The 21,968-nt window shown below is 44.4% G+C and overlaps 1 pseudogene; it reads right to left on the reverse strand.

Moving 5' to 3' along the window:
- Positions 1–1,395: 1,395 nt before the first annotated feature.
- Positions 1,396–15,071, reverse strand: LOC144806001 (uncharacterized; annotated as a pseudogene).
- Positions 15,072–21,968: the final 6,897 nt, after the last annotated feature.

The following is a 21,968-nucleotide window of genomic DNA, read 5'->3' on the forward strand; positions in this document are numbered from 1 at the left end:
GTGGGAAAAACACATGATGTATAAAAACTGAAACCAAAAACGTATTTTTACATTATTTTATGTTTCTTGTTTTTTGTTTTTAAAACAGGCCGTCAACCTTTCACGTAAAAATTATTATAAGGACCTGACATCACTTCTTGTGATGTCACTACATGTGACGTCACTGTAATTTGCATATGATAATGGGCTCCATACTATTTTCCTTACTTGTGCCCTGTTTATTGGCATGACATGGGTCTATAGGTATTAAAAATAAACATATAAATTCACAGGAGTTCAGCCCGTTTCTCTGGTCATGTCCCACATTGACATGTATTCGGCTGCTTCTTCTATTTTTAGGTGAGTACATATAATGTGCCGTTCCCCTTCCTTCCATTTCTCTCTATTTCTCGCCCCTTTCTTTGTCTCTCTCGCTCTCTTTATCTCTCACCCTCTCTATCTCCCACACACTCCTGTTAGCGTTAGCTTCATGAATGTCACTGCCACTTCTGGCATTCATACGACAAATCCTTCAGAACATTTGAGGACAGGGGTCAATCAAGTGTGGGAGACGAGTTGCTGCAACTGATTGTCCTGGCACATATATACTTTTGATGTGGGATTTCGCTATTTCACCACATTCTTCAAACAGAGTCTACTGCTTACAATTGCTCAATTCTGGTAAAAAGTAGAGTTTGGCAAGTCACAAACTGAATAGAGAGAGCCATGTCGGAGAGGAGCCACGGGTAACACTTAGTTATAAGGCCCGAGGCATGAGCTGATCCATCAACCGGTTAACAGAGTGTAAAAGATGCAGCAAACATTACTTAAAAACACTTATATGCTCTTTTATATCTAAAAACAGGTTATTTCTTGAACATCTGTGCTTCACTTTAGTTCATCACATATGCTGCTGCAGCTTTTGTTAATAGTAATATCTACATTTTACCAATGAAGTTTCCCATCTCCAGAGCCCTGACAACGTGTTCACTCTGCGTGTGTTTGGTTTATAGGTTTTATCACTAAGCCGACAAGTTAGCTGAAAATATCGTTGCTAGTCCCAGTATTGTTCAGTGTTGCTTTTAAAGGAAGTGTGATCAAGTGCGATTGAATGTTTTTCTTTGTATCTCTTCTTCACCAAATAAAAATCAAAACATTTTCTTTTCTTTTAGTCCACATTGTGCTAGCCTCCCACTGTGTATCCTGGTACATCATGCTGCTTTTCTATGTGTACGGAAGTGAACAATCACTGGAAACAAACACTTTTATAACTCTGCAAATAATGTTATCTGTTTTCCTTCTTTACTGCTAGTCCGGTCTTCTATCATCTGGCATTTCAATGTCCCACATAATTCGAATTTAATTTTTTTACCGTAATTCATTCCTCTCACAATAACCCCACTGTTCTGCTCTTGTCTATGTACTCGGATGGGTCAGTATTATTTTTGATGTTCTTAAGTTCTTTCCGGAGTATCTGTGTTCGCTCTTCCCACATTCACTGCCGTTGAATATTTTTTCCCCTGTGTGTGTTCGCTGATGACTTTGAAGGTGTGATAACTGACTAAAGCTCTTCCCACATTCACTGCACTTGAATGGTTTTTCCCCTGTGTGTGATCGCTGATGTCTTTGTAGGTCTGATACTTGACTAAAGCTCTTGACACATTCACTGCACTTGAATGGTTTTTCTCCTGTGTGAGTTCGCTGATGAATCCTTAATGCTGAAGAGCTGCGAAAACTACTGTCACATTCACTACAATGATATGGTTTTTCCCCTGTGTGTGGTCGCTGATGTGTTTGGAGGCTTGATAACTGACTAAAGCTCTTCCCACATTCACTGCAGTTGAATGGTTTTTCCCCTGTGTGTGATCGCTGATGTCTTTGTAGGTCTGATACTTGACTAAAGCTCTTGACACATTCACTGCACTTGAATGGTTTTTCTCCTGTGTGAGTTCGCTGATGAATCCTTAATGTTGAAGAGTAACTAAAACTACTGTCACATTCACTACAATGATATGGTTTTTCCCCTGTGTGTATTCGCTGATGTGTTTGGAGGCTTGATAAGTGACTAAAGCTCTTCCCACATTCACTGCAGTTGAATGGTTTTTCCCCTGTGTGTGTTCGCTGATGTCTTTGTAGGTCTGATAACTGACTAAAGCTCTTGCCACATTCATTGCACTTGAATGGTTTTTCTCCTATGTGAGTTCGCTCATGATACCTTAATACTGAAGAGACGTGAAAACTACTGTCACATTCACTACAATGATAGGGTTTTTCCCCCGTGTGTGTTCGCTGATGACTTTTTAGGACTGATAACCGACTAAAGCACTTTGCACATTCACTGCACTTGAATGGTTTTTCCCCCGTGTGTGTTTGCTGATGACTTTGTAGCACTGATAATCGACTAAAGCTCTTTAGACATTCATTGCACTTGAATAGTTTTTCTCCTATGTGAGTTCGCTGATGATACCTTAATGCTGAAGAGTCACTAAAACTACTGTCACATTCACTACAATGATAGGGTTTTTCTCCCGTGTGCATTCGCTGATGTGTTTGGAGGTTTGATAAGTGACTAAAGCACTTTGCACATTCACTGCACTTGAATGGTTTTTCCCCTGTGTGTGTTCGCTGATGAATCCTGAGTAACGACTAAAAATCATTTCACATTCATTACAATGGTATGGTTTTTCCCCTGTGTGTGTTCGCTGATGGGTTTGCAGATTTTCAAATCGATTACAGCTCTTCCCACATTCACTGTACTGGTATGGTTTTTCCCCTGTGTGTGTTTGCTGGTGTCTTTGTAGGAGATCTAATCGACTAAAGCTCTTCCCACATTCACTGCATTTAAATGGCTTTTCTCCTGTGTGTGTTCGCAGATGAATTTGTAGGTGTGATGACTTACTGAAGCACTTTGCACATTCACTGCACTTGAATTTTTTTTCTCCTATGTGGTTCCACAGATGGCTTTGTAGGTGTGACGAGAAAGTAAAACACTTGCACATTCACTGCACTTGAATGGCTTTTCCCTTGTGTGTGTTTGCTGATGTCTTTGGAGGTTTGATAACCGACTAAAGCTCTTGACACATTCACTGCACTTGAATGGTTTATCTCCTGTGTGCGTTCGCTGATGAATCCTTAATGCTGAAGAGTAACTAAAACTACGGTCACATTCACTACAATGATAGGGTTTGTTCCCTGTGTGTGTTCGCTGATGTGTTTGGAGGCTTGATATCTGACTAAAGCTCTTCCCACATTTACTGCATTTAAATGAGTTTTCCCACTGGAGTCTTTAATTGTCCAAAACCAAGATTTGCAAATCGCAGAACAAAGAATATCAAGGATGTCCTAGTCCATACCCGCCCATTGAAGATACAGCAACAATTAACCACGAGGGACGTGACAATGGCACCTGTAACTGGACACTACCCATGTGTTTCCTGTGCAGCCTGTAAGACAACCACAGTATCGAAAACACTACAACTGACGGAGACACTGACATGGATACAACGACAACATACGAATTGTAACTCTTCACATGTCATCTACATGGTTAGCTGCCCATGTAATAAAAAATACATCGGGATGACTTGTTGAAAAATTAAAGTAAGAATTGGTGAGCACAAAAGTAACATCAAGCTAAAAAAGAATACCACCAAACTATGTGCCCATTTCGTAGAGACAGGCCACTCTTGTGAAGAACTTCGCTGGACTGTAATCGAAATGCTTACTGACAAAAGCAATAACTGTGAACGATTATTGTTCGAAAAAGAACAAAGGTGGGTGGACCGCCTTAAAACATGTGAACAAGGATTGAACGATGCCATTCCTTGGCATCGATTTGCCAAGTAACTACAGGGCATGAACTGACCACAAGTAGAATATTTGGCTGCCTGTGTATATCCCATTTTTGTTTTAGTTCGGGTTTTTGTTCTCCATTAACACTGACTGCTCCCAAATTTGACATCTAGAACGTTTCCTAGCTAAAACGCCACAGAGAGATTAATAAAGTTGCTTGAAAAAAACGAGACGCCATTGCCGCCCGCCAGGGCCCTTTAAAAATCTTGATCTCAACTCAGAAGCCACACCCCGGGGCAGAGTCAGCACAAGGCAGGAATCTTACCTGCACGCGGGTAATGGCGCCGACCTTCTCAGAACGTCGTAACACCGGTAAGATGCACGAGTAGCTGTAGACTAATTGAAGTCATTTCTGTAACAGCTCTGGGCTTCGAAATTTTACGAGCCACACCCCGATGAAGCAGAACACTTCTGGACATAAGGTAGGCTAAACCACCTTTTCTTAAACAGTATTTCTTAGTATATTGTTAATTGCGCAGCGTCTGACCCTACCGCTTTCCCCTGTTTTCCACCAAGACCTCGCAAAACGCTCATGGTAAAGTGGCAGTATAGCGTATTCTCTGTTGCGCACACTCGTGCTTTTCTACATAAACTAATCCCTCAAGCGTTTAAGCAACTAATAGCAGGCTAAAACCAGCGGGCTACTATATTTAGAGTTATGCGAGTACACAGTCGACATAAAACATACTAGCGCCCACTTCTTGAACTTCTTAACAGGCGCCCCCTTAATAAGACTCTATATCAGCATTACTTAACTCCCCATTGTCACTGCCTCCCTTGGTCATGTCGTATTGGCAGTAGAAAAATGTTACTTAACCAATCGTGATCAGAACTGCAATGCATTAAGAAAAAAGTGTGCAATTGTTGTGTATATCATTCTATCTTATTACAGATTGTGAAGGAGAAATTCTCAACTACATAACCAAAAAAGTGTGTCCATATCAAAAAAAGACTACACAAGTTATGTGAGTACGAATTTTTTAAATTTTTTATGTTTGTTAGTCCTGACGAAAGCTCCACAGACCCATCCAGGCCCAAGGAGCTGAAACATGTCGACGTATTTTTCTAACTATACTGCTAGATCCAGTAACTTGGTCTAAAAAGGAGTATTACCCAATTTTTAAAGTTTGTGGTTAAACAACCTACATTAAAAAACCACAGGGTTGCTTACCATTTTTAACCATTTTTTCCTTTTTTGCACAATTTACTTTAACACTTTTTTCACTCATTATTCTCTGGACGCTGCACCCTAGACCAGAGGCGCCTCGGGTTGAGGCAGGCAAATTCACCACTTCAGAGTAACCAATGATAACTGCCATAACTCTAATGTGGGGCGGATGAATCAGATAAACCGCACCTTTTTCCAACCAGTACATAGAGTTTTTTGAGGTCACTCTGATCTTTATTCCTTGTACCAATGGTCATAAGGTGTAACTAGTGTCCGTTTCTCTTGTGATGAATTTATAACTTCCTATGGGGAATGAAACGGAGATTCAGATCCCTTATCCCTCCTTTTGATTAACTATATGCCTTATTATAATTGCCACAGGATATAATGCATTTGTAATGGGGTGGGCAGGATACTTGTCACATTTGTGATGGAATAAAGCATCCTCTGAAATCTAAATCAGGCATTTGGTGTACATTGCGTCCAGTGTAGCTAGCTGGGCTTGAAGGATCTTGTGGTTTGTGGGTCTCTCACTGCTTTGAGGTCACAGCCAGGCAGAACTACTGTCAGCCGTGCCTTGTGCAGATCTTCCTTTCTAGGCAGGACTTCTGTCAGCTGCACCTTGTGAAGAACTTCCTTCCAGATAAGGGCTTCTTTCCTCAATGATTAGTTCAAAGGTCGGGAGAGGTAGAACTGGTCTAGGTCATCTTCTTTATTGGAGTTCAACTGGTCAAGCCACAGACCTCGAGCTCTGAGAGGACAGAGAGTCTGGATTTTCTGAGCTCCGTAGAACATTAAGACAGTTCTACTGCATCTAACACACACTACAAGACTCCAAGAGTCCACGCTACAAGTGCTGCTGCAAGGTTTAATTCAACCAATGTATCTGAACATCCCCTGGCAAATGCCAACTAGAGAATAAACATCCTGCCTGCACCAGCAGAGTGCAGAAAGCTTTTGAAGCACCCCGAGGTACATTTATTTTCTCTATCTGTTGTAACTGAAGATGTTAATTCTTGGTAACATCTATCGCCTTTGGACAAGGTCCTCCATTTTACTATCAGAATGTAACTCATCCTGCGCAGACACAAACCCTCAAGTCTGTATTGCATGAAGCTGGGTGGTTCTCACCCAAAAGAGGGCCCTCCACAAATTGCTGACATTTTCTTACACCCCCTGGACAGCCGTGGCAACACACAGACTAACTACACCCCCTCAGGGACCACCCGTCCATCTGCCAGGATCAAGACTCAGATCTTTCAACCTTCTCTGTTACCGTCTTTGGAACGGCGCGTCTCTGGGATTCGTGGATGCTCCACACTCAGTGAGCTCAGAGTTGCCTTGTAAAACCATCTCATGAGAGTGGAAGAAAAGAACATTAAGTGGCACGCACTGCACAGAAGTGTAAATATATCTACCATTATTGTTCCATGTACCATTGTCCTAATGCTGATGTTTTGACATGAATTTTTTGCTGTCTATCACAGCAGCTTCTTCATTTAAAATGTTACCCAATAGTTTGTTTTCCATCATACCTACTTACCTATGTACTGTTTCTGACCCTACGACATCTCTGGCTGACATGCTTTGCTGTCTGTTGCTACATAATTAGGAAGTAGATTGTTACTGCAGGAAGTGTCCTTGCAGTCAGATGCACTTGATTGGGATAAAAGGTACCTTGTTTGTTAGAAAAGCTGCAACTATTAGAATAATAACATACCAAAAGCCACGCATACAGTGCAATAACACAGACCAGGTACTAGAAAAACGTGATGCAAACAATGCAATAACACAGGCCAGGCATTGCAAGAATATGACACAATCAGTGCAATAACACAGGCCAGGTACTAGGAAAACGGGACTGCAATATCACAGGCCAGGCATTAGGAGAATCCGATGCAAACAATGCAATAACACAGGCCAGGCACAAGGAGAATCTGATGCAAACAATATAATAACACAGGCCGGGCACTAGGAGATTCTGATGCAAACAATGCAATAACACAAGCCAGGCACTAGGTGAATCCGAGGTAAACAATGCAATATCACAGGCCAGGCATTAGGAGAATCTGAGGCAAACAATGCAATAACACAGGCCAGACACTAAGGAAGCAAGCTATCTTATAACCAGCAAGGAACACCACAAGCTCTGCGCAGCACCCTGGTGGCACAGGAGTCCCAGGGTCCACGTCGGAAATGCCGCTAGTGCCATCAGCCCATCCAGGCGCTCAACCTCAGTGTGAGGACTGCCTGCCCCAGCATCCCTTGATGTCACCGCGCTCATACCGCTGCCTCTCCCCCCGCAGTGCGGGACGTGCGCGGGCGAAGCCCGGGCCAAGGGCTGTCCCGTCCTTGCCCTCATTGCCAGGAAGAGGCAGGGCAGGGCTACCCCCCTTTCCACTGGCATTAGGCATCTTGCCTACTCAGATTCGCTGGACATTCAAGAACTGTCGTGGACTAGTCAAGGTACTGTTAACGCGGTTATCTCCCAGCATTGCCCAAACTACTCTCTTTGAATCTAAATAATCACGCTCTGTCTCCTGAGGGGTTTGTGGGGCCGGTATAAGGGTGGCCTGAGGGTTCTCATTGTCCACGGGGCCAAGAGGCCTGTTCATCGCTGATTGTGTAGACAGGTTGCTTTAGACTTAACTTACACTATAGAGGTAGCATGGGGAAAAGGAAAACTATGGAGGGCAGTGGGGGAGGGGCAGGAGGGATAGTAAAGGGAAAAAGGCTAGGAAGATACAGAAACATGCAGGGAGTAATTGTGTACTGGATAGGATAGACACCCGCATTAGTGAGTGCGAGGACATATAAGTGACAGATACAACCACCCATGTAGCAAATACTAAATCCCCACAACGCTCTACCCAACCAGCTAGTTTATACAACCCTACTACGGCCCACCAATCAGCTATTCCAGCTATGTTTCATAACCCCCTAAAACAAGCTTTGTCATAGCCAATGGGTCTCGCCTTTGGGACCTTATGTGTTTAGCCAGAACTTTTGGCTATGTTGTAGAGCGCTGTGGCTGCTGTGAATTTTGTTGAAAAGTTATAACAAAAAGTTTTAAGCATTTTTGTTACGTTTATACAAACGAAGACAACATAATATACAACTGAAAAACCTGATAAAAAAGATTTTAACATAAAAAATGTCTTCTACTTTTTTTGTACTTGCACGGCTGGCAACTTTTTCCTGCCTGTTCTCATGCTTGTTTGTTATAATTTTTTTTGTTATGGGAAAGCGGGACATAAATAAAGGGGGAGTGTAGGTTGGAAAACAGTAATTTAATTAGAACACGAGCAGAGGGGAGAATCAACAGATGCCAGATTCCAAGGGCAGACTGACGTGATGATTAGGTGATGCGCTGATACAAAATGGTGGTGGTGAATGATGATTAGTGCTCAGGTGGTGACAATATATGGTGTGGATTGGAGGTACGTTGTGGATTGTGGAGTTGAAACATGTTGTTTGGTGTGTAATTAAGCAGTGTGTTTTGGAAATGTGGAGTTGAAATGTGTGGCCTGGAACTGTGGTGTTGAGTGAAATTATGCTTAGGAAAATTGTGTCATGGTGTGGAGTGCATTTATGTTGATTGGTGGTATGTGGTATAGAGTGCATTTATGTGGAGTGTATTTATGATGCATTGAGTACAGTGCAATTATATGGCGTGTAATTATCTGGCATTGAGTGGTATTATATGGAGTGTATTTATGTTGCATTGAGTAGAGTGTTATTATGTCATGTAATTATGTGGCACTGAGTGGTATTGTATGGAGTGTATTTATGTTGCATTGAGTAGAGTGTTATTATGTGGCGTGTAATTATGTGGCATGGAGTGGTAATATGTGGAGTGTATTTATGTTGCATTGAGTAGAGTGCAATTATGTGGCTTGTAATTATGTGGTACTGAGTGGTATGTGGAGTGTATTTATGTTGCATTGAGTAGTGTAATTATGGGCCTGTAATTATGTGGCACTGAGTGGTATTATGGGGAGTGTATGTTGTATTCAGTGGAGTGTAATTTTGTGGAATTAATTGGAGTGTATGTTGCATTGAGTGCGATGTAATTATGTAGCATATAATTATGTGGCACTGAGTGGTATTGTTTGGAGTGCATGTTGCATTCACTAGTGTAATTATGTGGTGTGTAATTATGTGGCACTGAGTGGTATTATTTGAAGCATATGTTGCATTGAGTGCAATTTAATTTTGTAGCATATAAGTATGTGGCACTGTGTGGTATTATGTGGAGAGTATTAATGTTGCATTGAGTAGAGTGTAATTATGTGGCTTGTAATTATGTGGCACTGAGAGGTATTATGGGGAGTGTATGTTTTATTCAGTAGAGTGTAATTATGTGGCGTGTAATTATGTGGCACCGAGTGGTATTATTTGGAGTGTATGTTGCATTGAGTGCAGTGTAATTATGTAGCAAATACTTATGTGACACTGAGTGGTATTGTGTGAAGTGTATGTTGCATTCAGTAAAGTGTAATTAGGTGGCGTATTTTTTAGAGCCGTCATCCCTATTAAGTTTGTCAAGGAACAATCTAAAAATCCTATGCATATCACATCTGAGGGAACTTCGCATATCTCAGGAAATCACTAAGATCTCTAATATCCAGATCTTAAGTGTTCAATCTTCCTTAGGCGTCCAACCCTACCTGAAATATCATTTGATCGCTCACGAAAAATATCTCCTGACCCGGTTTCGCTTTAATACATTTTTTCGTATTGTTTCTTTTCCAAAAAACAAGACTGGTCAAAATCCATCACCAAGTGCCCATGTGACGATACTTCGGAACAATCCACAATCCATGTTACCCTTTTTTGCAGATTTTATGATTTGCCTCGAAAGCGTTGGATTATTCCCCTATTCTTATCACTGGGTTTGAGATCTTGTCGTCCCGCTTTTCATGCTTTGCAACTTTTAGATTCTGAATTTGTTGCTAAACGTGTAGCTGGTTTTCTTAAATCTTGTACAAAATATCGGTGTACCTATGATTAACTTGACTTTTAAATGCACTTGCACTTTATTAACATTCTGTCTAATAACTCTGTCTGTTTTTAACTTAAAAATGTATCTTGTTTATGTAAATTCTGTCTTTTGGTAACTCGTTTTGCCGTCCCACTTTTATATACTGTACATTGCAATGTACTTCTATGGTTCCTAAAAATTTTTGGAAACCGAATAAAAGATATTTGACTGACTGACGGAGGTGGCGTGTAATTATGTGGCACTGAGTGGTATTTGGAGTGTATGTTGCATTGAGTGCAGTGTAATTATGTATCAAATAATTATGTGGCACTGTGTGGTATTATGTGGAGTGTAATTATGTGGCAGTGAGTGGTATTATGTGGCGTGTAATTATGTGGCAGTGAGTGGTATTATGGGGAGTGTATGTTGTATTCAGTAGAGTAAATATGTGGCGTGTAATTATGTGGCATTGAGCGGTAATATTTGGAGTGTATGTTGCATTAAGTGCAGTGTAATTATGTAGCATATAATTATGTGGTACTGAGTGGAATTGTGTGGAGTGTATGTTGCATTCAGTAGAGTATAATTATGTGGCACTGAATGGTATTATTTTGAGTGTGTGTTGCATTGAGTACAGTGTAATTATGTAGCAAATCGTTATGTGGCACTGAGTGGTATTGTATATATGTTGCATTTAGTAGAGTGTAATTATGTGGTGTGTAATTATGTGGCACTGAGTGTTATTATTTGGAGTGTATGTTGCATTCAGTAGAGTGTAATTATGTGGTGTGGAATTATGTGGCACTGAGTGGTATTTGGAATGTATGCTGCATTGAGTGCAGTGTAATTATGTAGCATATAATAATGTGGCACTGAGTGGTATTATGTGGAGTGTATTTATGTTGCATTGAGTGGAGTGTAATTATGTAGCATATAATTATGTGGCACTGAGTGGTATTGTGTGGAGTGTATGTTTTATTCAGTAGAGTGTAATTATGTGACGTGTAATTATGTGGCATGTAATCATGTGGCACTAAGTGCTATTATTTAGAGTGTATGTTGCATTTAGTGCAGTGTAATTATGTAGCATATAATTATGTGGTAATTATCGTGACACCCCAAAGCGGACTCCATCTATGCATGCACCCAGGATCTGGGGACAACACCCTTAATTCTGCTCGAGTCTAGCATAGTGCAGAACACAAGTCACCTTAAAAAATAACACTACATCACAATGCAGTAACAATAGACTTCTGTTCCCTGAACCCAGACACCCTCCGATCACTCATGGACTTTCCTTTACCTTTGCCCGTGTATAGTGCTCAGCTGCCTTTAGGGTAGGTTTGCGCTCTACAGATACCACATATGTACATAAATATAGCACCAAAGCCAATCAGGGAGGTTCAGTGCTAAATATGTCAGACAATGAGTGCACTTCACTTGTGCGAGCATTGTGCGCAGCCTCTCGTCGGGTGGATGGGGTGACCAATTCTCTGTGTTGTTGGGTTTATTTCATTTACTGAACTGACTGTGTTCTTACAGAATACTAACTCTGGTGTGTGACTCCTTCTGCGGCACAGTGACTGAATCGAATCATTTGACTCGATTTACAGTGAATTCAAACTAAATGCGTCTAATTAGTAAACAGGAGAACTAGAGAGAGAGGGGGGCTTAGTTCGAATAAAGGACACGAGATGGGAAGAGATAATAGAACATTATAAGGAAGACAGAAGAGCAGGATTAAGGAACAGGGTGGAAGAAAGGGTGAAACCAGGGTAAGAAAGATTGCCCCTTGAGCATCAGTTTCAGGAGCAAACTCAGAACTTTTAGAAGCTGCAGCGTCCCGCGAGTGGTGCGCGCGCTCATGTGAAATCTGACACAAAACAGATGGCACACTGCGCGCCGCTGCTCGTAACCGCAAGCCGTAGGCCTTTTCACACGCTTCCAGAGCGATTCCAAGAGGTCGTTTTCCTAGAGCAGCGCATGCGCACATGGTTTCAAAGGTCAACGCACATCCACTGGTTAATGGTTGACAGGGTACCAGTGGATAGTTTAAAAACCAACAGCGTCAGTCCCAAAACCGGGAGTGATCCAGTAAGATAACTCCTACATTTATTACCCTTTGCCCATCACTGTTTGATACTTTAATTTAAGTAGGGAACAACAGGAGATATCCCTGAACATAATGGTGCATATTACTCTGATGATCAAACAGGCTGTGAAGGCGTGCTTGAAGCAACTTTTTCTGTCACACTCTACTGACTTTGAAAATAGTGAATAAGAAACACCGTAAGTCAAACTCTAGGAAGAAAACAAAGGATGTGACCGGCACCAGACTTTTAGCTAAAAAGAGAAGGGAATGAAGCACATTGGCTGCCACCAGGGCCTGATCTCATTCCATGCTCTTGGCTTATGGGCAACATTAGAGGAAGAAGCTCCCAAAATACTTGATGGCCTAATAATGCCCGGACAATCACTTCCAAGTTTGTCAATCCAGCAAGTAGGACAGGAGGAAAGGGCAAGCAAAAATCACCCTCCACCAGCCAAAGTGATAATCCCCATGTAGGTAAGGGAAAATTTGTAAAAGAATGATTGGCCACCAGAGGATGAAAGCCGACTCACTGTTCTGCCCATTTCCATTCACAGAAGGCTGCGGATAGCCTCTTCCACATCAGCACTTCAGACACTGTCCTGTTGTGTTTGTTTATTTATGAAACTCTGGCTCAGGTTGCCCTTTTAGTGAATTACATTTCAAAAGGTTCAGCTATTTATTTAGCACGCTATAAAAAACCCACTAATAAAGTAAAAATCGGTATCAACCAAATACTCCCTTACAATGTATCCCTACACTTCAAATATACAATTTTAATGGATTTAAAGTACAGAAAAGTGAAAGTTGTAGATGTTGTGGCACTTTCCTTTTTAGGTCTCACTTACCAGACATTACTGTTGCAAGTCTATTGCGAGTGTGCGCGTGCGCTGGTGTGAAAACTGACACAAAACAGATGGCACACTGCACGTCGCCGCTCGTGCCCACAATCCGTAGGCCTTTTCTCACGCACAAGCGGGTGAAAAGTCCACAGCAATTCCAAAAGGTAAGTTTTCCTAGAGCAGCGCATGGGCTGCTCTAGGCTTGACCTAAAAAGTGTGCCCAGACATAGGCGGTGAGGGAAACCTAGATGCTGGAAGTGATAGCCAATCCTCAAATAAGTCATCTGGGAGTGACCTACAGAAGACAGGGTCGGAAATACCGTACACTAATAGGTTTCTACCACTGGTGGAGTTGCTGGAGGAGGACACGGAAACGGGGCCTAGGTGTCACCCCCCTCATCAAACACAGCATTCCGAGACATGTATCCTAGAACCAGATTGTAGATCTACCAATGTTCCCCAAGAAATACTTAGCCTCATTAATACTCTCAGACTAGAGGTCGAGGATATGAGAACCATGCTTGAGGGTCTTACTTCCCTGGTAAATCAGCTATAGAATTAGGAGCCTTCCTGTCCCTCTCGCCCAGTCCCTCTCGCCTTCGTGGGTCAGCTCGTATCTAGCTCCTGGTTGTCGTCGACGCCTCCTGGTCCTTGTGGCTGAAGAGTCAATCTTCACCTCCTTCACCTGAAATCACCCGACATCGATGGGCATCTGCCTATCGTGTCCCTGGTCACTGGCAAGTGACCCAGACTCTGTCCCCTCTTCTTTCAGTTTCTTCTCATCTTCAATCCAGACTTGGATCACTGTGGACACTTTCCACTCTGACAGCAGTAGCACTTTGCAGCAGATCGCCATTGGAAACAGCGATGATTCCCAACACCAAAAGACACCTATGCACCCGGCTTCCCTGGGTGAGGTAACTCGAGTACTATATTGCTTCTGTGGGTGTTGGCTCTAGAACCCCTTAAGTCTAAAGGGGTTTGCTCAAAGTCCTCCTCTAAGTGTCCATTTTCTTTAAATTTCCAACCGCGACATTCCCATTTGAAGTTTAACGGTGATCAGACTTATTTGCCTGCTACGCGCCGCTATTACCTGCTGTTTTAAATATTTTAAATAACTTGTTAGGCTTAAATCTGTTTTTGCACTATTTTGTTTCGCGCTTGCGCTGTTAGCGGTAGAACGCCGTTGCTCTCTTCTTGTGTGTGGGGCTCTTCAGCTAGGACTTACCCGCATATTAATTATTTGGCACCCACACTTGCTGGGATAGAGGGATAGCTGGGGGGCTCATCAGGAACTCGTCGCTTTTGGCCGCAATATTGGGTTGGGCTCACGAAGGTCAATACCATCTTTAGGCGCCTTCTTGTGTGAGGGGCCAGTGGCTTGCCCTCACAGGACTTTTGTATTGGAGGAGGAGCCTACTTAAGCGAGCCGCCTCCCCTTAGTCAGGTAGACTTATTTGCCTGCTACGCGACGCGCGACGCACGCCGCTATTACCTGCTGTTTTAAATATTTTAAATAACTTGTTAGGCTTAAATCTGTTTTTGCACTATTTTGTTTCGCGCTTGCGCTGTTAGCGCTAGAACGTTGTTGCTCTCTTCTTGTGTGTGGGGCTCTTCAGCTAGGACTTACCCGCATATTAATTGTTTGGCACCCACACTTGCTGGGATAGAGGGATAGCTGGGGGGCTCATCAGGAACTCGCCGCTTTTGGCCGCCATATTGGGTTGGGCTCACGAAGGTCAATACCATCTTTAGGCGCCATCTTGTGTGAGGGGCCAGTGGCTTGCCCTCACAGGACTTTTGTATTGGAGGAGGAGCCTACTTAAGCGAGCCGCCTCCCCGTAGTCAGGTAGACTTTTTGCCTGCTACGCGACGCGCGACGCGCGACGCACGCCGCTATTACCTGCTGTTTTAAATATTTTAAATAACTTGTTAGGCTTACATCTGTTTTTGCACTATTTTGTTTCGCGCTTGCGCTGTTAGCGCTAGAACGCCGTTGCTCTCTTCTTGTGTGTGGGGCTCTTCAGCTAGGACTTACCCGCATAATAATTGTTTGGCACCCACACTTGCTGGGATAGAGGGATAGCTGGGGGGCTCATCAGGAACTCGCCGCTTTTGGCCGCCATATTGGGTTGGGCTCACGAAGGTCAATACCATCTTTAGGCGCCATCTTGTGTGAGGGGCCAGTGGCTAGCCCTCACAGGACTTTTGTATTGGAGGAGGAGCCTACTTAAGCGAGCCGCCTCCCCGTAGTCAGGTAGACTTATTTGCCTGCTACGCGACGCGCGAGGCACGCCGCTATTACCTGCTGTTTTAAATATTTTAAATAACTTGTTAGGCTTAAATCTGTTTTTGCACTATTTTGTTTCGCGCTTGCGCTGTTAGCGCTAGAACGCCGTCGCTCTCTTCTTGTGTGTGGGGCTCTTCAGCTAGGACTTACCCGCATATTAATTGTTTGGCACCCTTGCTGGGATAGAGGGATAGCTGGGGGGCTCATCAGGAACTCGCCGCTTTTGGCCGCCATATTGGGTTGGGCTCACGAAGGTCAATACCATCTTTAGGCGCCATCTTGTGTGAGGGGCCAGTGGCTTGCCCTCACAGGAATTTCACGATACTTCGGTACATAAGATGGCCTCCCCCTTAGCGAGCAGCGTTGGCGCGCAAGGGGCGCGACGTAGGCGGCCAGAGGTAAGCCCGTTTGCGCCCGTTCGCGCTACGGGCGCGCCTAGGGCCGAACACTCTGTCTCTTCGACTAGCCCACGTATTCTCCAGGACAGATCTTTTGCAGCTTAGACCCCAGCAGGCTGCTCCTTCGGTCAAACCAGAGCAGCTGTTATGTGAACTACTTAACGTCCGGTCCCTCTGTAAGCACCATATGGAGATTGTTTTTCTTATTGAGTCCTGTGGACTCGATGTGCTTTTCCTCCCGGAAACATGGACTCGGGCGGACTGTGAGGTAGAATTGGGTCTGGTGTGCCCCCAGGGCTATACAATCAGGCACACTCCTCGCTTGAAGAACAGAGGTGGTGGTATAGGCTTCATTTTTCGGGAAACTCTAGCTCTTTCGCAGCTACAGATCAAGGAGGTGCCGGGCTTTGAGCTTATGGGCTTCTCCCTTAAAGGGCAGGAGAAAACGCTATATTCAGGGGTGCTTTGCTATAGACCACCGGGCAATGCCCCTTCTACTCTACCGGATTTTATTGATCTTATTTATGATCTTTCCAACTCCCACAATAGACTGCTAGTTCTGGGAGATTTTAACCTATGGCCAAACGGGCCTTTAGACTCTGCCTACCATGACCTCTGCCAGGCCTGTAATAATATTCAGCTGCAGCAGCTGGTTCTCTCTGCGACCCACCAGAAAGGCCATGCTCTGGACCTGGTGTTTGCTGACGCCCAGCATGTAGTGGTGAATGACATCATGCCTCAATGCTGGACGGATCATGCGCTTGTTTCATTCCATCTTTGCCTACCTGCAGTCCGAGTGATACAGGGCAGAGCAATATCAAAATGGGTAGATCTTGGTCTAGACTTTTAAAATCTTCAGTCCTGCCCACCCTTCTCCCTGAAGGTTTTGCACTTGGAAACAATGTCGATGAAAGCTACGCCAGTTTATGTCGGCAGATTTCCGACTCCCTGGATAAGGTGGCCCCATTGCGCTGCTCAAGGAATAGACAGAACCGCGCCATGCCTTGGTTCACTCCTGACCTCTTGCAGCTGAGGTTGAGATGCAAGCGGGCATAGAGGGTGTGGAGGAGGCACTATCTGGAGGCTGCAAAAACGACTTTTAGATTGACACTACAGGAATACAAAGCACAGATTAAGTGTGCCAAAGCAGTATATTTGGAGGATACGTTAAACCAGGCGACTAATAAGTCTCAGTCCCTATTTAAGATTGTGAATGATCTTTCCCATCCGGCTGGTGCCATGAATACTATTCCAATCTCACAGGCCTTGTGTGATTCCCTGGCAGCCGCCTTTGAGGATAAGATCGCCACGATTCTGAGTGGACTTGCTGGGGAGGCTTTGTCTCTGTCGACCCCTTTGGACAGTCTACCTAGTCAGTCTACCTTGGGAGTTCCGGAAGAACCTTCCAGTCGACCCCGGCCTAGTCGCTTGCATTCCAGCCTGGGAGCTCCGGAAGAATCCTCCAGTCAACCCCGGCCGAGCTGCTTGCACCTCGGCCTGGGAGCTCCGGAGGAGTCCTCCAGTCGACCCCGGCCGAGCCGCTTGCACCTCGGCCTGGGAGCTCCTCCAGCCGACCCCAGCTGAGCCGTCCCTCTTTTAGTCCGGGAGCTCCGGACGAATCTTCCAGTCGATCCCCGCCGAGCTGTTTTTCTCTCGGCGTAGGAGCTCCGAAAGAGCCTTCCAGTCGACCCTGACAGAGCTGTTGGCCTCTCAGCCTGGGAGCTCCGGAGGAACCTTTCAGCTCTTTCCAACTGAATGATTTTCCTCCTGGCCCAGCTGCGCCGGGAGTACCATCCAATGGTCTCCTGCTGAGTTGCCCTCCCTCTAGTTGGGAGGTCTCGGAGGAATCTCCCAGCCATCCCCGGCAGAACTGTCTTCCTCTCAGTCTGGGAACCCTGGACGAACCTCCCAATCATCCTCAGCTGAGTTGTTTCTCTTTGCCATCTTTTGAGGAGTTCTGTAAACTGGCACAGACTGTATCATCAGGCTCGCCGCTGGATCCTCTTCCGCATAAATTCTGGAAATTATTCCAGGACGAACTCTTCCACCCTCTGTACTCCATCTGTCAGCAGTCGCTTGCTACTGCGACTGTCCCGGAGAGCTGGAAGCTGGCGGTGGTTTCCCCCCTCCTGAAAAAACCCACACTTGACCCGACCTGTTTGTCAAATTATAGGCCTATTTCCCTGCTTCCTTTTCCGGTTAAGATCTTGGAGAAGTTGGTTACCCGCTCTCTATCCAGTTTCCTAGAGAATGACACCTGGCTGGATGTGGCCCAGTTTGGGTTTCGGCCAGCGCACGGGACGGAATCGGCGCTGGTGGCCATGTTAGACAATCTTCGTTCGCGGGTCGACACAGGACGGGCAGCCTTTTTAGTGCTGCTCGACATGTCGGCCGCGTTCGACACGGTCAGCCACTCCACCCTCATTAAGAGACTGGAGGAGATCGGAGTTACGGGGTTGGCAAGGGACTGGTTAGTCTCTTACCTTAACAACAGACAGCAGGTAGTGGCTTTGCCGCCTTTTAAGTCGGACGTGCGGAAAGTTGGGCAGGGGGTACCGCAGGGCTCGGCCATCAGCCCCATATTATTCAATCTGTACCTCCACCCTTTGATCCAATTGATAAAATCTTTCGGTATCTCTGTGTTTAATTACGCCGGCGATACCCAACTGGTCTTTTCCTTGGAGGGCAAAGACGCTGTCTCTTTAGAGACTTTCCACCGCTGCCTGACTGCCACATCGAACTGGTTGTGTTCCAACCCCCTCCAGTTTAATGGATCTAAGACGGAGGTACTCCACTGCTCCAATGACCGTGTACCGCGTGCTCTTCCGGATGATTTCTGGCCTCCTTCTTTTTCTGGGACAGTGACTGCTGCACCTGGACCTTTTCGTTAACAAAACCGTAGCCACTTGTATGATGTTGCTTCGGATGTTGCGGAAGGTCCTACCACTACTCCCAGCGCAGGCTAGGCCAGAGGTAGGGCGGGGTTTGATCCTAAGCAGATTGGACTACTGCAAAGCACTGCTCCTGGAGGCGCCTAGAACGCTGGTGGGCAGGCTGCAGCGGGTCCAGAATATGGCAGCCAAGCTGGCACTTTCTCGACCGCGCACTGCCTCATCTACCTTGGCACTACAGGATTTACACTAGCTGCCGGTTCATCAGCGGATCCTTTTTAAAGCATCCTGTCTGGTTTTCAGAGCTATACATGGGCAGGGCCCAGTTTTGTTACAGAATCTTTTCTCCTGGTACTCTACATCTCGGAGCCTTCGCTCCTCTTCTGCGTGTCTGGTGTCGGTCCCCAGAGTCCAGAGGGCAAGGATGGGAGGGCGGTCGTTTAGTTTTGCGGCCACCAGACTCTGGAACTCTCTCCCGGTCTTGTTAAGGAGTCAGGGTGAATTCCCAGCTTTTAAAAAAGGGCTGAAAACTCATTTGTTTCCTAGAGTAGCCTAAGCTCCGCATCGGTGGTTCGGCCTACTGAGTCAAAGCGCCAGGATGCCCTCTGGGTGACAGAACAGCGCTATATAAGTATGCAAAATAAATAAATAAATCCGCTGCTGTGTTCAGACACTTGGGTGGTTCCTGGTGGCCCCAGCACTTCTACAGGCTCTAGTCCTTGTGTCTATCAAAGTCGTGGTTCTTATACGACTTTATTGATATATGGTTTGGTACGCCCCTAGGGCTCAGCATATATTGTGGTAATTTACTGTGTGCTATTACGTTTTCTGTATGTACTTTTGCCTCTAGCCTCATAAAGGGACTAGAGAGATGTGTTTAGAATAAATACATATATTTTATAGATATTCCTTGAGTGGTTCTCCTTTCATTTGGTCATTCACGAGATTATAGACTGGTAAAACAAGCTGCTTCACATTCTTCCAATACATAGCCTGAAGGCTGCTCCATAGTTACCACAAGGATAGCTTTCAATAAAGGTTGCAGGGAACCTATCATCGATAAGGGTTGTTTGGACTGGTGCAAGGTGCCCACTAGAATAGTGGACAGCATATGCCAGGCCAACTTCTCACACATTAATTCAAGTCTTGCTAAAGCAGGCACGACAAAGTGCACAGCATTGGCGCCCTTCTTCTTTGTATTTGCAGCAGCGTGCCATGAGCCCTTCCACTTTAATAACGGCTGTCGCTTATTTGAAATGCAGCCCACACAGCATTCGTGGGACGCCGCTTGTTTGTATTTGCAGCGCCATGCAGGATCTCACTTTGGGAGCGGCTGCCGCCCCACACAGCATGCGTGTCCTGCAAGTGCTGTGTGGGGCGGGGGCTGTTCTTGCAGTGGGAGCGTGCAGGGCCCGATGCAAATGCAAACAAGCGGGCACCATTGCCCAATTAATGGATAACTTATCCCATGGCTTCATCAGGACCTTAAGTATTGCTACTGCTCTCCGTCAGTACCTCTGGCGGTTCCAAAAGCCGTCTGTGGCTTTTGGAACCGCCAGAGGTACTGACGGAGAGAGCGGTGCCTCCTATGTCCTGATCAGTGGCCAGGTGAGGAGAGGTCTTATCCTCTCAAAAAACGGGAAATCGTCATTTACAGAGGAACTGTTATCCTTATTTACAGATAAAGAGGTTGTATCAGTTCCAACTCTTTACACACATTATATATTGTGTATTTATAACACTCACTTGCAGTAGCAATACTTAAGGTCCTGACGAAGGCATAGGACACGTTATCCATTAATTGCTGAAACATGTTGACCCTTCACATCTAGACAGTTACTTGTTTAAGACGGCCGTTTTGCACTGTTTTTATGTCTTGATCTCTGAGAGGCACGAATAAATAATTTTGCTTCCCATTGGTAATTTTAACTCACATCACATACACACTACTGCACTGCATTCACGATTCTCACATAATCGAGTACTTGCATCTAGAGGTCCAAATACAGCGTGTTTTATCAAAATAGGTCAAAACATCTACGAGCTCCCCTTTCCTGAAGCAAGGGTTGCAGGCCTTAGTGCCACTAGTGTGGCATTAGAAGGAGACACAGATGATGAAGCATGTCACCACTAGTGAGTTATGGGAATCCATACTTTTAATAGAATTTTCCTTCACTGAGTTGTAGAAACCAGATTAGTCCTATTGCTAGTTTCTTACATTTATCTTGCTTATCAGACCCATGGATATTTGTGTTGTTTAGACAATAACCCTAGGCCAGACAATGGACGAGGCATGGTCTCTGAAAGGGGGGGCGAACAATAGAGCACAGGGTCTGCATATGATTTTAAACCAACCAAGACTGATTATTAATAACAACAACAAAAACACCCACCCTGCAAACAGCCTCCTCTAACAGGCACCTTCCATTCATTTGATAATTAAAACAACATATAATGCACATGTGTTTAGGTGTTTCCCTTTCTTTATTTCATAATAATACTGAATGGGATTTCTTTTCAATTGGACTTGGGAGTGCAGTGTATTTGTCTCTTGGCTTGGGGAGTCAAGTTAAATAAATAATACCATGGTTATGATTTTTACATTAATTTATTTTGATTTTTTCCTCCATTTTTTGTGATCACTCTGATCACATACAGGATATGTACACAGTATTTTTGAGTATGCTTAGTTATGCATAAGGTCGTTTATTGGCCTTAATCTTAATAATTTAGAATTCAAGATATTCCCAACGGAGCATATAAATATTTAAAAACAGAAGGTGGAATAATTGCGGTCTTCGTTGAGTTTAGTTCAATAAACACACATTGGACTATACTCTTTATCTGAAATTGCACATGTAATACTAGTTGCCTGGATTTTTGTTATGAGTAAATTAAGTCAGAACAATTTACTAATAGATAAATTTGTGCGTTGCAGGGTCACGGTACGTAAGCACTGTTTAAAAAGTGATAGATTATACACATCGATGAGACATAGAAACTCGACCGGATAAACGTGTATTATTTCCGGTGTAAACAATAAACTAAGGCGCGTTTTTGTTAATACTATTCTAAAAGTGAATGGTCAAGACACGACAGTTGTTTTAACCAATATCTGATTACTTGAGACAAACCGGATATATCTTAAAGATTTCCGTTTGTCTATGCCATGGTTTCAGTAAGTATTTCCTGCCATATCGACGTGCGGACCTATGAGGGAACATGGATCAAAAATAGAGGCTGTAGTTGGCGCGCATGCTCATGTGCAGGAACGAACAGTGAATAGTCAACTTACGATATCATGTTTCGGTTCACTAACAATGATTGGCCAATAGACGATTTGCATTTGAACCAATCCCTGAACATTTGAGACTAACCGGAAACACTTCATCGATTTCCGTTTGTGCATACCGTGACCCGTACAGACGCAATACAGATTGAAATAATGGGCTTTATATAACATTTCCGGTTACAC

The sequence above is a fragment of the Lissotriton helveticus genome, assembly GCF_964261635.1.
Source record: "Lissotriton helveticus chromosome 1_1 unlocalized genomic scaffold, aLisHel1.1 SUPER_1_unloc_39, whole genome shotgun sequence".
NCBI lineage: Eukaryota > Metazoa > Chordata > Amphibia > Caudata > Salamandridae > Lissotriton > Lissotriton helveticus.